The following is a 13,734-nucleotide window of genomic DNA, read 5'->3' as shown; positions in this document are numbered from 1 at the left end:
AACTATTTTTATTTTAACATAAAGTTATTTTTATTTTTTATCTTTATTTTGACTGAGTCAAAATGTTTACAAGACATTACAATATCTCTACCATACTCTACAGGAAAGTCTCTAGAGACAATGATGACTTCATGTGTTAAATGGAAACATGTGTTTTTCTTTATATATTTGAATTTCAATGGAAAATAACAACACTCTTATTTTATCAATCAAAAATGCATCATTTATATTGATGTTTTCTTTTACTTTTAGTGCATTGATAATATACCCAATCTAGATCTATTTTAACTCTAGATCTACCAAGTGTCAAGAGGGATCAAACCTCTTATAGAGTGAAAAGAGATTTGATTTTCTCTGTGCTTGATAGATCGGGAGTTAAAATGGATTTAAGCTAGTTTTAAAATAAAATATATCTATAAATTTAAATGAAAGTTAATTTGAAAAAGTATTAAAAATATACATATACTTGATTTTAGACTTTGGTGATCCATATTGATTTTGTCCGAGGATGAACCCCATTACATGGTATAAAACATGGATCGGCAACTTATGATGTGATTAATCTGAAAGACATTATCAAAAATATACATATATTTGAATTTAACTTCTCCTATTGCAAATTTGATTTTATAAAACTTAAATTTATAAAATTTATAAAATTTAAATTTAAATTTTGACAAATAAATTTAAACAATGGAAAAATTTACAAAAAAATAAATTCAATTCAAGAAAATGAAAATGCTATGGAAATGATTATTTTGATTTTTATTTATCATCCATTTTTAGTGTATAATATTATTTCCAAAAATTTCATCGACACGCGCACACTGCTAATGGACTTCATCAATTGTTTTATTGTGAATAGTGATATTTCAAAACAAAAAAACAAACTATTTTTATATTTTTAAAATTTTATTTTGCATGATATATACACTATATTGTGCAATAATTTACTATTTCAAAAAAAACAAAAATATATTCATAAGATCCGCATACAAATCAACACACATCAAAGTAAACTTCATCCTTCACATTACACAAAAAAATAAACTATATTGAAACAAACTTCATGTTTCACCTTACTCAAAGAAAGTTAAATTATATTTGTAAAAAAATTATTCTTCATTTGCACAATATACCATGGGTTGTCAAAACTTGTAGCCAAACAATAGATGGATTAATTTACCTCTATTTTTTTAATTATTAATTTTATTTTTTTAATTTTATTTTATTTTTATGTAATTTTCCTGAGCCAAAATGTTTTCCTAAGCCAAAATGTTTAAAACGATGAGCGGACAAAACAAGACATTACAACATCTCTTCCATATTGGGTTGGAGAGCATCTCTAGACCCAATAACGTAGGAATGTGAATGGGATCAATGGTTAAGTATGTTTTCCTTACAAAGTTACAGGTTTCAATTTGAAGGATGTAGGGTATGTAAGCCTCCATAAATTTAAGCAATTAAATGCCTATATAAATATTAAAATTAGATTATGAACTCTACAGAGACCCCAGAGGATCAAATCCCTATGAGGCTCTTTTAGATTGAAAAACAATTGATCAAGACTAGGGATCTAGGATGGTTGTCAAAAAATTATTATTATTAAATAAATAGTTTTTACAAATACAAAAACCTAAGATATTAATAGTTTATAATATCAACATAACGATCTTATCATCAATTTTTTTTGGAATTTAGTATACAACTTGAGAGGGCCTAATGGTTAAGAGCATGTCTTTCCTCCTAAGAGGTCACAGGTTCAAAACCAGAGGGGGGTAGAGTATGTATGCCTTCAGACTTAGCCGTCAAATCACTGCACGGAGGTGGGTCCCTTGTCCCACAAACAAGGGGGTCTCATACACCAATTTGGTGTCTAGCTTGGCCGTGACCTTAAAAATGGATATTATTATTATTATTATAAAAGGATTATTATTAATAGTTAATATAGAAACGATTAATATAAGAAGATTACTAATAGTGGTAATAGGTGGGTCCCTTGTCCCACATGGATATTATTATTATTATTATAAAAGGATTATTATTAATAGTTAATATAGAAACGATTAATATAAGAAGATTACTAATAGTGGTAATAGGTGGGTCCCTTGTCCCACAAACAAGGGGGTCTCATACACCAATTTGGTGTCTAGCTTGGCCGTGACCTTAAAATTGGATATTATTATTATTATTATAAAAGGATTATTATTAATAGTTAATATAGAAACGATTAATATAAGAAGATTACTAATAGTGGTAATAGGTGGGTCCCTTGTCCCACAAACAAGGGGGTCTCATACACCAATTTGGTGTCTAGCTTGGCCGTGAACTTAAAAATGGATATTATTATTATTATTATTATAAAAGGATTATTACTAGCAATTGTCCCAAAAGGTACAATGAGAGGCCGATAGGATTATTAAAAGGAGGAAACCTCTATAGATAGGCAACGAAACTATTGAACATGGTAATTGAAAAGCGGCGAATTACATTTGCAAATATTAAAACAAATCACTTACATTGGTGGTTCACATTATAACTAAAACATTAAGTAATTGTAAGATGCTTTTCATAAGATGCGAAATAATGGACAAAAAGCCAATCCGGGAAAAAAGCATCTCATCCTTCTTGACCACAGAACCAGACATTGCAAGAACCCTAGTAACTTCATTAAATAGTTGAGGCAAGATACAAATAACAGAATTACCTCTCCTCCTCCATGCCTAAAAATTGCTTCCTTTGCATGTTCCAGAATTTTTATTTTAAACTTTGTCAGATATGGATTGTCATTTAACCATTGCTTCCCCTGCTCTGTTTCTTTGGCACCTGAACCTTGTTTTCCATGGAAGTAAGAGCAATTGGCTAGTTTCTAGCATGGTTCACGGGAGCATCAATGCACTCTCACCGTAAAAGAACATCACTCTGGAAATTATATGCAGATTTCTGTACCGATCTTCATCATCCCAAATAGAACAAATCCATTGAAAAGTAGCATAAAATATTGATATCGAGCATAACATAGCAAAATCTGACCTTCATGATGACCTGTATATGCCGATGCTGGAGAAATGCATCTTTGGATTCTATAAGTGCATCAGAAAAGCTGTGATAAATTGTCATAACAAGGTCCTCCTATTTCCTCATTTCTTGTATTGAAACACACTGTTTTCAGTTTAAAGAATGGGTATTTGCACATTGGATGTGTTTGGGTTTGTACGTATATCTCATGTAATAAGGCACTGATGAATGCCCGTCACATAATGAAGCTCGAAAACCAGAAACGATGATGATCATTTCCCTTTTGAAAATGCTCCTTCTTCCACATTCAATAGAACATCAAAGGTAGTTGCATGACTGACATCTTGTGGGAATTATATTACCACTATTGCTTTCAAGGCAAACGTTTCTTGAAACAGTACTATTGCTTTCAAGGCAAACGTTTCTTGAAACAGTACTAACAGATATCGTATATCTTTTTTAGTATAATCTGTAGAATTTTGAAACTTTTCCAACATTTCTTGTGAACTCTCATCAGGGAAAATAGATATGACAGATATTCATATAGAGATAACTTAGATCAACATCATGACATACAATTAGTCTCCTAAATTAAGAAAAAATATCATCCTGTACAAAGGTAACTATTCCATATACCATTATTGGCTCTGACTTTTAAGTTTTCACCTAAACTGAGAATCTTCCAATGTTAACATGCAAAAGCATTAGTTGTAGAACGAAAACCCAGACATGGAAATGCACTTCACAATCGACTAACATAAACAAAACAAAGGTAACATTTGTCATTCTGTATTGTTGTTCTGTACAAAAGTGGTTTTGAATCGGTTGATGGTTGCTTTTATTTTATTAAGGAAAATTTTGAAGGTTTCATCCATGTCTTTGACTAACAGGCCAACAAAAGTTCAATACATAAAACCCTCAGCAACGTGCATGAACACTTACTCATGACACCAGCAAATAGGCTCAATAGGGTCTTAGACTTAGACCTTTCAATATTTATTCAAGTCAATTTTTTAGGCATCACAATATTTCTGCTCAATTTTACATGGCCCAAGCAACTTTCATGAGATAATCTTGGCAAATAAGACTGGTTAATTCTAACAGATCAACTTCAAATTTTGCTCTTGGTGGTTTTTGTTACTGTATGTAGGCTGTGCTAGATGTAGTTTGGATTTGATGTTTAAACATATAGGCATATGCTAATGACATAAAGTCACAGTATGAACAAGTAGAAATATGTCATAGCTAGCATATTAGAATAACTTGGAATATGCTCCACTTGATGAGAAATTGAACAGAGACATCAACTTGTTAAACACGGCCTGTTGAAAAAAAATTGTTCCAGCAACTCATGGGGACAGGGAACTCACAATATAGTGAAAGGAAACTCGCTCTCTGCCTTCTCCACATGTTGTCAGCAGGAGAAAAGAGATTCCTTATCTCCTTCTAACGGATAGATAGGTACATTGCCCAGTATTCTGATGCCCTATTTCCAACAAAAGAAGTCCAAGCCTTTCCCTGAGATTATGCCCTTACACAGATGTATATTAATGATCCTCGTGCGTTGGGTGTCCAAGTCTGCTATGCTACAATCCACAAACCACGAATGTGTCGTTCCTCCTCTAGCCTTTGAATGTATGTGGCTCAGCAATATTGCCTTCATCCACACAGCAGTGACTATGACAGTGTCTCCAGCAATACAAATCTCTCATGGTAAAGGTTGTTGCCAGAAACCAACAATTAATTCAACCCCCAACACAGTGAATACGCAATAGAATTTGTTTCCACGAACCCGCAGTCTATTCCAGCAAGGAAGGAAACTAAACCCTCCATCTCAAAACGATCTTCAATAATCAGTGGAACCCATAAATTTGAGTTGCATGCACAGCTACTTCCTCTAATCATCAAACAACGGTGAATCTCTCCTCATAATGCAGAAAATCGACCCAGAAGATTATAGGATCTCGTTTCCCCTCCTTAACAATAAATTTGTCCATAAATTCAGCTTCCAGTGGCAATTAAATTTGTATCTTAACAGGGGAAGACCTGTCCTAAAGTCCTCATAATTTAGCATGTGCATGTGCATCATGTAGGATGAGTAGGATTACATGTGTCAATAAATTGAGAGTGGACTTAGTTGAGTCATGACTCAGTTGTATATATATTATAGCTTCTAAGAGTTAATTGTATACATCATTATTATTGAGATTTTGAAATTGAGTTATTGCCTTTGATATTTTTCATCTCATTTCTTGTTTGGGTTTAGTGTTACTGCTTATTTCTGCCCCTATTTCTCTCTGTGTGTAGCCTGTCTCATTTGTATAGCAAGCATTATAAATATTCTGGTCAGAAAATAGTATCCATGTAAAGAAATTGATGAAAAAGAATCTAAATGCTATGCAGATAGTTGTATTCAGTAAGCTAGGATGCCATCGTTTAGGCTTGATGCTAAATTTAGTGGTACCTGATTGACTTTTCATGCCTGAAAATTTCTTATGGGTGAGCAGCCTACTATTCACACTATTATTGTTTTGACTGCTGGTAGCAGGTGATAAGGAAGGATTGCATATATTTGCTGCTGAGATCTAATGCCCAAGCTGCTTTGGAGTGACCTTCAATGCAATTCTTTTCTTTGATATGCTTTGCACTATTGCAGATAGATTATAGTTGGTGGTTCAGAACCCGTTTGCTTTCAAATATAATTTCCCGTTGGTGCAATATCTGATTACAGAGCTAGTTGGATCAAGATGAATCCAAGCCTCTCACTGGATGAGAAAGGGAAGATCAATTTTGGTTGTGACTCTTTGTACAATAGGAAATTGAGCATCACTGAAGCTCAATTACCTGCATGTACAGACTCAGATTTGAGTAATTGTTCCAATGGACAAACATGTGGACAAAGCAAAAATGATACATGCTGCCCACGGGAAGTGAATGAGGAAAACTCTGCCTTTAAAGCTTCAGCTGTTGATGGTTGTCAAGATCAGGCATGCACAATGGATAAATTGATGGATGGTACTGGGCTTGAAGGTTCCATAAACCACTATCTGAACTGTACAAATGCAAAATCTTATGAGAAGGGTGGAATTAGGTGGCGTAGAGCTGATCAAAGGGAGCTTGCAAAATTGTGATCTTCCTCCCCCGCAGTCAGTCTGGCACGGGAGTCCACCTTTTAAAAGCAGTGACAAATTTAAAGAGATGGACATGTCTAAATCCAAAGATGCAGTTTTTTCAACTTCTGTTGGCAGGTTCAAATCTCCATATCAAGAAGAGAAGGGCTTACTGATTACCGAGAGAGAATCATTAGGTGAGTTTGGTTGCCCCATGATGTCTCATAAAATACTATTTTTCAAAGGTGTGTAAAATATACTTGATAAGCAGGGGCATTTTTGTCTTTGTAATTCTTGTTCTTTGCAAAAGCTAATATGTATATTTACAAAAAATCTCTTTCACAGAACGTGAACAAAAGTCCATGATAAATTGGCAAACTATATTGGCACATCCATTCAATGTCCAATTTTTTAAACTCATACGGCTCCTCCATATTCTGGGTTGCCATACAATTTTCAGTTCCTTTTGAGTCTTAGAGGGTTTATAAACATGCAATACATGGAGAACCCTGCATTAAAGATATAGTGATAACCATAACATGAAGGTGTCATTGACAAAGGCTTCTTGCTAATAAATCTGGGTATTGGTAATTTATTCTTAATTTCTTGGTGGCTCAAGCTAGTCATTACTGTTTGGCAGATACAATGGCAGGATAACCAGCTCCGATGGAGAAACAGAATATCTGGAAGCTGATTATACCAGGAAGTCAGACTTATTGGATGCTCTTCGACATTCACAGACTCGGGCTAGAGAAGATGAGAAAACATCATATAACAGTTTTCTGAATGAAATTTCATTAATTCATTTAGAAATTGATTATACAGAAATATACTGGGAAGAAAGCAGTATCAAAATCCTACTGAGGAAAAAGAACTACTCCATGATTGAAAAACTAATTCCCCAAGAGAAAGGCAAGAAAGGGCAGTTCTAAGGGAAAAACACGAAAGAAGACACTATTAAATCTATGAGAAAAACATTAACAACAATACCCAAAGATATTTCATGTCTGCATAATATCTTCCTAAAAACATATAGAACACATAAGAAGACTCTATTAAATCTATGAGAAAAATGGATTGTCAACATGATGAGGAAGAAATGGCATTGTTGTCTAAAAACTGTATGCATATTTGTTGCACGGACAAGATTCATTTGTGATTTCAGAAATGGAATTATTTACATGCCGAACATGCAAGAGATGGTTGCAGAACTATTTCAAGCCAAATGTTTAGCCATAAAATACCAAAGTTCATATATGTATACTACAAGGAAAAGAGAATGCCCAACCAATTTACTGATTACATTCACAGTCATACAAAACTCTGGAATTCCATGATTTGCATAAATAGATCTTGACACGCGACCTCCTTTGATTGCAAGAATTGGTGGGTTGTCGAAAGAGTAGAATTTAGAAAGAAGCTGTCCTATATAGTCACAGTGGTCTCCCCATAATGTTACATCAATGCTAAAACCTGACTTGTCCTTTAGTATGAGTGTTTTCCTTAATGTTTCACTTCCATCTTTTCGTCGAATTGTTGATGCAGGTGACGTGGAGGTAACAACACCAATGACATCCACATTTGTATTTGGAGTTGCACTTTTTACTTCAGCAATAGTCTTGAAGTGAAAGCTTTGGTAAGGAAACGTTGGATCATCTGTGGGACATGGATTGATAGTGGAAGCAGCAAACAAGTAAATCTCCCATTTGTTCTTGAGGTGGTTGTAGTTTGGATTTGCCTCTCTCACTATGCCATTTGAGACAATGTATAGTTGCCCAACCTGAATTAGATTGTAAAGAGATTCGGCCAATTCAGCAAATGCAGAAAGGTGGATCTCTTCCTTATCACGGTTGATAAGGTCAAATCCGAAAACTTTTCCTGAGCCTCGCACATTGTTGTACGCCTTCAATGATGTCTTTGCAGATGCCCTACCTTGGATTGACCAATATTTCCAGTAAGGGTTGAGTGCCGTGAATGGAATTGTTGTAGTTGCTGCTGTAGTTGGTGGAGTAACTATAGAGGGCAAGGTATCGTCAGCTGATGAAGAACTAAATTGGGCTGAACCCACCTGTGCATGTTGCAACGTCGATGTGTCCATGATTAACGCTGCTGACCGCTTGACAACTTCAAGCTCAACGACTCGGATGGACCTTATGTAAACAAGTAAGAATTGGATTAATGAAGATTCCGTTTGCCTTCTTTCCATGCAAAAAAACATATAGGCGGGGAAAAAGTAAAGGAGGGTGATTTCAAATGGTGGGCCTTACGAGGAGTTTTGGAGCACTGTGCAAGCTGCTTTTTTGAGCAGAATCAACGAGCCAATTTGGATGTCTCCAGAGACAACCTGTGGGCCATATGCGGATGGTAGCAAAGTCTTATGTTGATGTGTTCCATCAGATAGAGTAATGTGGAAGTGCGAGGATGTTGTTTTTCAATGAGGTAACAGAACCGACATCGATTATCTGAAGTAGTGGTTGAATCTCGGTGCAACCATTCAGCAATAGAGGAATGGCATTCGTTGTCAAGGTTGTCTCCATAATAGAACAGGAGGTTTCTTTTTCCCGTGATAGGAGTACCTGCAATTCATCAATTTCACAACAACACAAAATTCTAGTCAAAGGAGATGTGACATGAATGCGGAATCTAATCTAACAAGGCTAACTGTTGATGGTTAAACAATTTTAAGGGCACAACCTACACGGGGGGTGAGAATAGCCTCTCATATTAGCCACCCAAGGTAGTCCACATTAACAAAATGCTTGTTATTTGATTCAGGGACAAGCTACATATTGTTCAAATTCGGAAGCACCTCAAGTGGCTCAAAGATGCTTATAGGCTTACAGTACCGTCAAAACATCAATGAAATAGGAAAATTTCCCAGCCAATCCTAATACTGATCCTACACATTAAGAGACGTGGGTCAATCGAGGCATATACGATATATTAACTATTCTGTGAACAAGACACAATTTTTTTTTTGGCTTTAATATGCTATATTCGGGTGTACTCTTTGTGCTTGTGCAATTCTGCACATTATAGGGAGGTTGAATAGTAGCCATTGCATATAGCGAACACGCTATTCAAAGACCATGTATAGCTCCACCCTCTTGTCAGAAACAGGACCCTAGAAACAGCGGCCACACCATAACAACAAACAGTTTCCATCAGTCACACAACAATGGCCAGATTGCAGACTATCATGGGCAGTTTCTATTTATTTGCAGCCTGACCAACCCATCTAAATGCAACGATCTGGAAAAGAGGAGGAAATGAATTCCCATTTTCTTTTTGTACAAAGTTAAAAAGAGGCAAATGGAGTATGATGTGAAAGACGAAGGGCTTCTGATGAACTCGCCTCCTACCTATCCTTAGGTGTGGACAATGGAAATTTGCTCTAAGAATGTGTGCTCACACCATGTTTTGTCTACGGTATTGTTAGTATGCCAGTTTCTTATGCACCACACATGCAGAATTTAGAGGTGAATGACACGTGTTGAAGAGAAATAGGGAGGAGCCTCAGCCCAATAAATACATAGATCATGAGAACGTGCCCCTACTACGGACTGTGTTCTCCTTGGAAACCAGCAGATGTTGATGTTGGAGACATGTTCACCACAGAGGAAAGTAGGGGTGAATGCTTAACAATTGTGCTGACACAACAGGTGTTAAGTGAGGATGATAAAAAAACCATAAGCAGCAAGTGCTGAACTCCCCATGCACAATGAGACAATGGGTGCATAGCAAACAGTTTGTATACCTTGAAGTGCACACCTTATGCTATTGAAAAGTTGTAAGAGCATATGTTTTGTATCACAACAATTATCTTTCAAACAAGAAGGGTATTCTCCAGTCAATGAATCTATGCTTCCACAAAGTGGTGTATGAAGGCACTGTGATAGCTCCCAAATCACAGCTTAAATATGATGCCATAACAGTCTCTTCTGTAGATAAATTTTTGCCAAGAACAATATATGAAGGTTTCAGCTTCTCCGTGCAGGATATTTTGGTAATGTTGAAGCTATTGGGTTTGCTTTACTTACCATTCACAAAACCAGTTTTGGTAATGTTGAAGCTATTGGGTTTGCTTTACTTACCATTCACAAAACCAGTGACATTGTTGGTCACCCGAAAAGCCTTAGTGCAAAGAAGTGCAATTATGATCACTCTCAACGCCCCACTTCACTGACATATTTTAGCACACTCTAAAGTTTCACTTTTCATTAAAGTGGCATACTTTAGCATGATCTGAAGTTTCTCTTTTCTTATGAAGCTATTGGTTTTTTTTGGCATAAGCCAAACCTTCAAGGTCGAGTAGTCATCCACTTTATTTCATATAAAAACCACACATATTAATAAGAAAATATACTAATAGGTTAACCTCGGTGCCGGCCAAAGGAAGATCCAAAAGCTCTTCAGAATGCCTGAAAATCATGATCAGGACATAACAGATTGATTAGTTTGAAGTACATCAGGGATGAATGAGAAATCTTCCACGAGAGAGTCATATCAGCAATGCAAATTTTGTTTCATATATATATATATATATTCTCTTCAGAATTTTCAGAATTCTGTCAAATTTGGATAAAGATAATTTTAGCCAAATTTGAAATTAATCTTATTTTATAGTATTTATTTTTTAAAAGTTATATAATAAATTCACTATTATTTGCACGGAATTTGTGCATAAAAGTTTTTTCTAGAAAAAATCTAGTGACAAAAAATACTTTCTTTTTAACCAAAGTTAAATTGATATTTTCTGAAAAACTTAAATAACCAATTAAATCATCTATTCTATTCTATAAAACAATATTAATAAACTGTATCAAAAAATTTATAAATAAACTATATTTAAAATTTTATAGCTTCTCTCTAATTCTATTAACAAATTGTGTTATGTAATAAGAAAAATAAAATAGTTAATTCTTCAAATGACAGTAGGTATAAAATTACAAACAGAAAAGAGTCCCAGTTTTTAAAAATCATATAAAATAAAAAATGCAAAATCTAGAAGTCAGGAGAAATTAGAAAGTCAAAGGCAACTTACTTTTCATATAACCTAATCCTGATGATACTTCTTAGAAAAAAAAAATTAAAAAACATTGCAATAAGAAACTTACTTTTCAATATAACCTAAATGTTCGACAAGAAACTTCTCTGCAGACTCTTTTAATGACTGCACTCTGTGATTTGTAAGCATATTTTGTGGGAGTTGTAAATAATGCAATGCGGAGTCTGTTGTCATTGATGACTGCAACTCCCTGAGGCAATAATCAACACATCTTGTGACATCCATCTTGAGCGCAAGAATCAACACATCCAACACCTCAGCAGTACAAGGCAGTTGAAGTGTTCCCTGATGCATAAACCTCAATACATTCATGAAAGCCTCTTCCTCTGCAATTTTAAATACAGCACCACAACAATTCTTCAGAGACTAAATTGAAACCTAATCTGAAGAACCAATTTAAAACCGTATTCCAAATTGTATAATAGTTTTGGCAAGTACGATTGGACATACCTGAACAACGTATATGAAAAGTGAGATGTCGATTCTCTAGTTCCAGCTTGTCATCTGTGAAAAGATTAAACTGGGACAGAAGTATGGTATTCAATCATTTCCAAGCTTCTGCTGCATGAAGCCCATGTAGATCTAAATTCCAAATGTCCTTATGTTTTTCATTTCTAAGTTGAAGAATTTCTGCAGCTGCCTTAGCATTTAGTTTATCTACAGCCAAATGTTCCTCTTTTGATTTTAGAGAAATATTCCTAGCAGTGCTGTGATCGCCTCGCAAATAAGCTCTTTCAGCTTCCCTTGAATGTCGATTTGCAGCCCTGCTTGAAAACAAGCGATGATAATATATGTTCATGCCTTCCTAATTATCAGTAATGATCACCTAAGACATTGGCATGTTGAATACCTTCATAAGAGCCCAAATGCTGAAATGTGAGCGGTCCTCATCTGCAGTCATGTTGCCATTCCCAACCTCTAACATGTCCGGATCTGAAGATATGGGAAAACATACAAGGTGTCCAAAGAAATTAACAGAGGACAACATTTATAAATCGTTTCATTTCCTTTAGTCAGATACAACGTTTCAAATAATGCTTGTAATGATCTGGAATCGGTTGATGGTATTTATAGCGGTTGTTGAAGTAAGAAGTGTATGATAAAAAGATAAAGCTACTAATAATTCTCTGATCTAGATGTTGTTGAGCCTATATGGCAAAAGCATAACATGCTAGGTCTCTGTAGGGAGAGGGAATTTGTGTGATTGCGTCTTTTTGATATGCATTTATCTTGATTCATGATGAAATAACAGCAACTAAAGTCATGACCAAACGATGGTAAACATTTGATTGGAGCATATCTTACCCAATATAAACAAAAGCCCAAAATAAAAAAGAAAAACAAAGACCTAAATTTCAAAGACATCACACAGTAAATTTTAGTAGCAAGAAAGGTCGTTACCATTCCATCCACCAGGTGCTGCATAGTCGGCCCAAATGTTGTTTTGGTCTGCCCGGGATGTTATACTGGACCAGAGCAAGTCATAAAGTGAGTACAAAACTCTCCAAACTTGCTAAAAAAAAATTCTGAATCTTTGCTTTCGATTTGCAAATAAAATGAATTATAAATAGTGCATTTCAATCCCTTCCACCATGTACAATGGCCGACACCATACTATTCATGGTCATGCATTTCAATCCCTGGTTTTCACACCATTCAGTGGAAGTTGAAGCCAAAAAAGAAAACATAGCAGCAAAATTCGGTCATATTGGACTTTGTTGTATGGAAATTTAGCAAGTAGTAAAAATCCGGCAAATTTTCCATACAATATGGATACAATGTGATCATCTTACTTTTGATTGTCTTTTTGATAATATACCTCATGTATTTCATCCCGATCATTCCATAAACCCAAAAAAAAAAACAACCCAAAAAGCTCTAAAATATTGAAAGAAAATCTCTAATACATCTTATAGATATAATCTAAAGACAAAATTTTCAAGAAGTGATTTTTTTTTTTTTTCCTTTTTCTTATTTATGAAGTGTTCTCAAAGCTGAAATTCTTCTAAAATTTGGAACAAAATGCATATTTTATTAGCTATGAGAAGTATAATTCTGTTCTGGAGCTGTAATGGATCTTTTTGTTACATCATTTTTCTGTATCAAATTGTATTCAAATTCAAACTTATATACGAATGTTTCTTTTATGCTAGAAAGACATGACCTAAATAGAGCTACAAACTACTTATGTATGAAATCTTGTAATCTATGAGTGAAATTATAACCAAATTGAACGTGATATCAAAGATTTGTAATCAGATGGTGCAGACCTCTCAAGCCACAAGTGAAAATGTGTAAGCCTCATAGTATATGGACTTATGTTTCATTGTTGAGCTTCGCAGGCTCAAGAAAATTGTAATTTTAAATCTGAAATCATGGATCTTTGATAATAAGAACAATTTGCAAAGGTCTAGTAAATTACCTCTCCCATTTATTCTGTATGTCTAGTGTTGTTCTCCAGCTATTTCCTACATTGCGAGCCCAAGTAGCCGGATTATCGACACCCGTGCAAAAATACCAAAAAAAATTGGAAGTCGC

The 13,734-nt window shown here is 34.9% G+C and overlaps 2 pseudogenes across 1 annotated transcript; one reads left to right on the top strand and one right to left on the bottom strand.

The window, feature by feature from the left end:
* The first annotated feature begins 5,271 nt into the window (after positions 1 to 5,271).
* LOC149239842 (uncharacterized) lies at positions 5,272 to 6,938 on the top strand (annotated as a pseudogene).
* Positions 6,939 to 7,256: 318 nt separating this feature from the next.
* On the bottom strand, positions 7,257 to 9,355 carry LOC149239841 (replication protein A 70 kDa DNA-binding subunit A pseudogene; annotated as a pseudogene). Its single transcript, XR_016245472.1, has 2 exons — positions 8,396 to 9,355; positions 7,257 to 8,278 (listed from the first exon to the last, which is right to left on the bottom strand). The product of XR_016245472.1 is annotated as a replication protein A 70 kDa DNA-binding subunit A pseudogene (transcript).
* Positions 9,356 to 13,734: the final 4,379 nt, after the last annotated feature.

This window comes from Pinus tabuliformis, chromosome 8 (genome assembly GCF_031772625.1).
Source record: "Pinus tabuliformis cultivar Carrire ecotype Pingquan chromosome 8, CPIR1, whole genome shotgun sequence".
In the NCBI taxonomy this organism is placed as follows: Eukaryota; Viridiplantae; Streptophyta; class Pinopsida; order Pinales; family Pinaceae; genus Pinus; species Pinus tabuliformis.
Note: the sequence above shows the minus strand (reverse complement) of the source record. Positions and strands in the feature narration are given on the sequence as shown.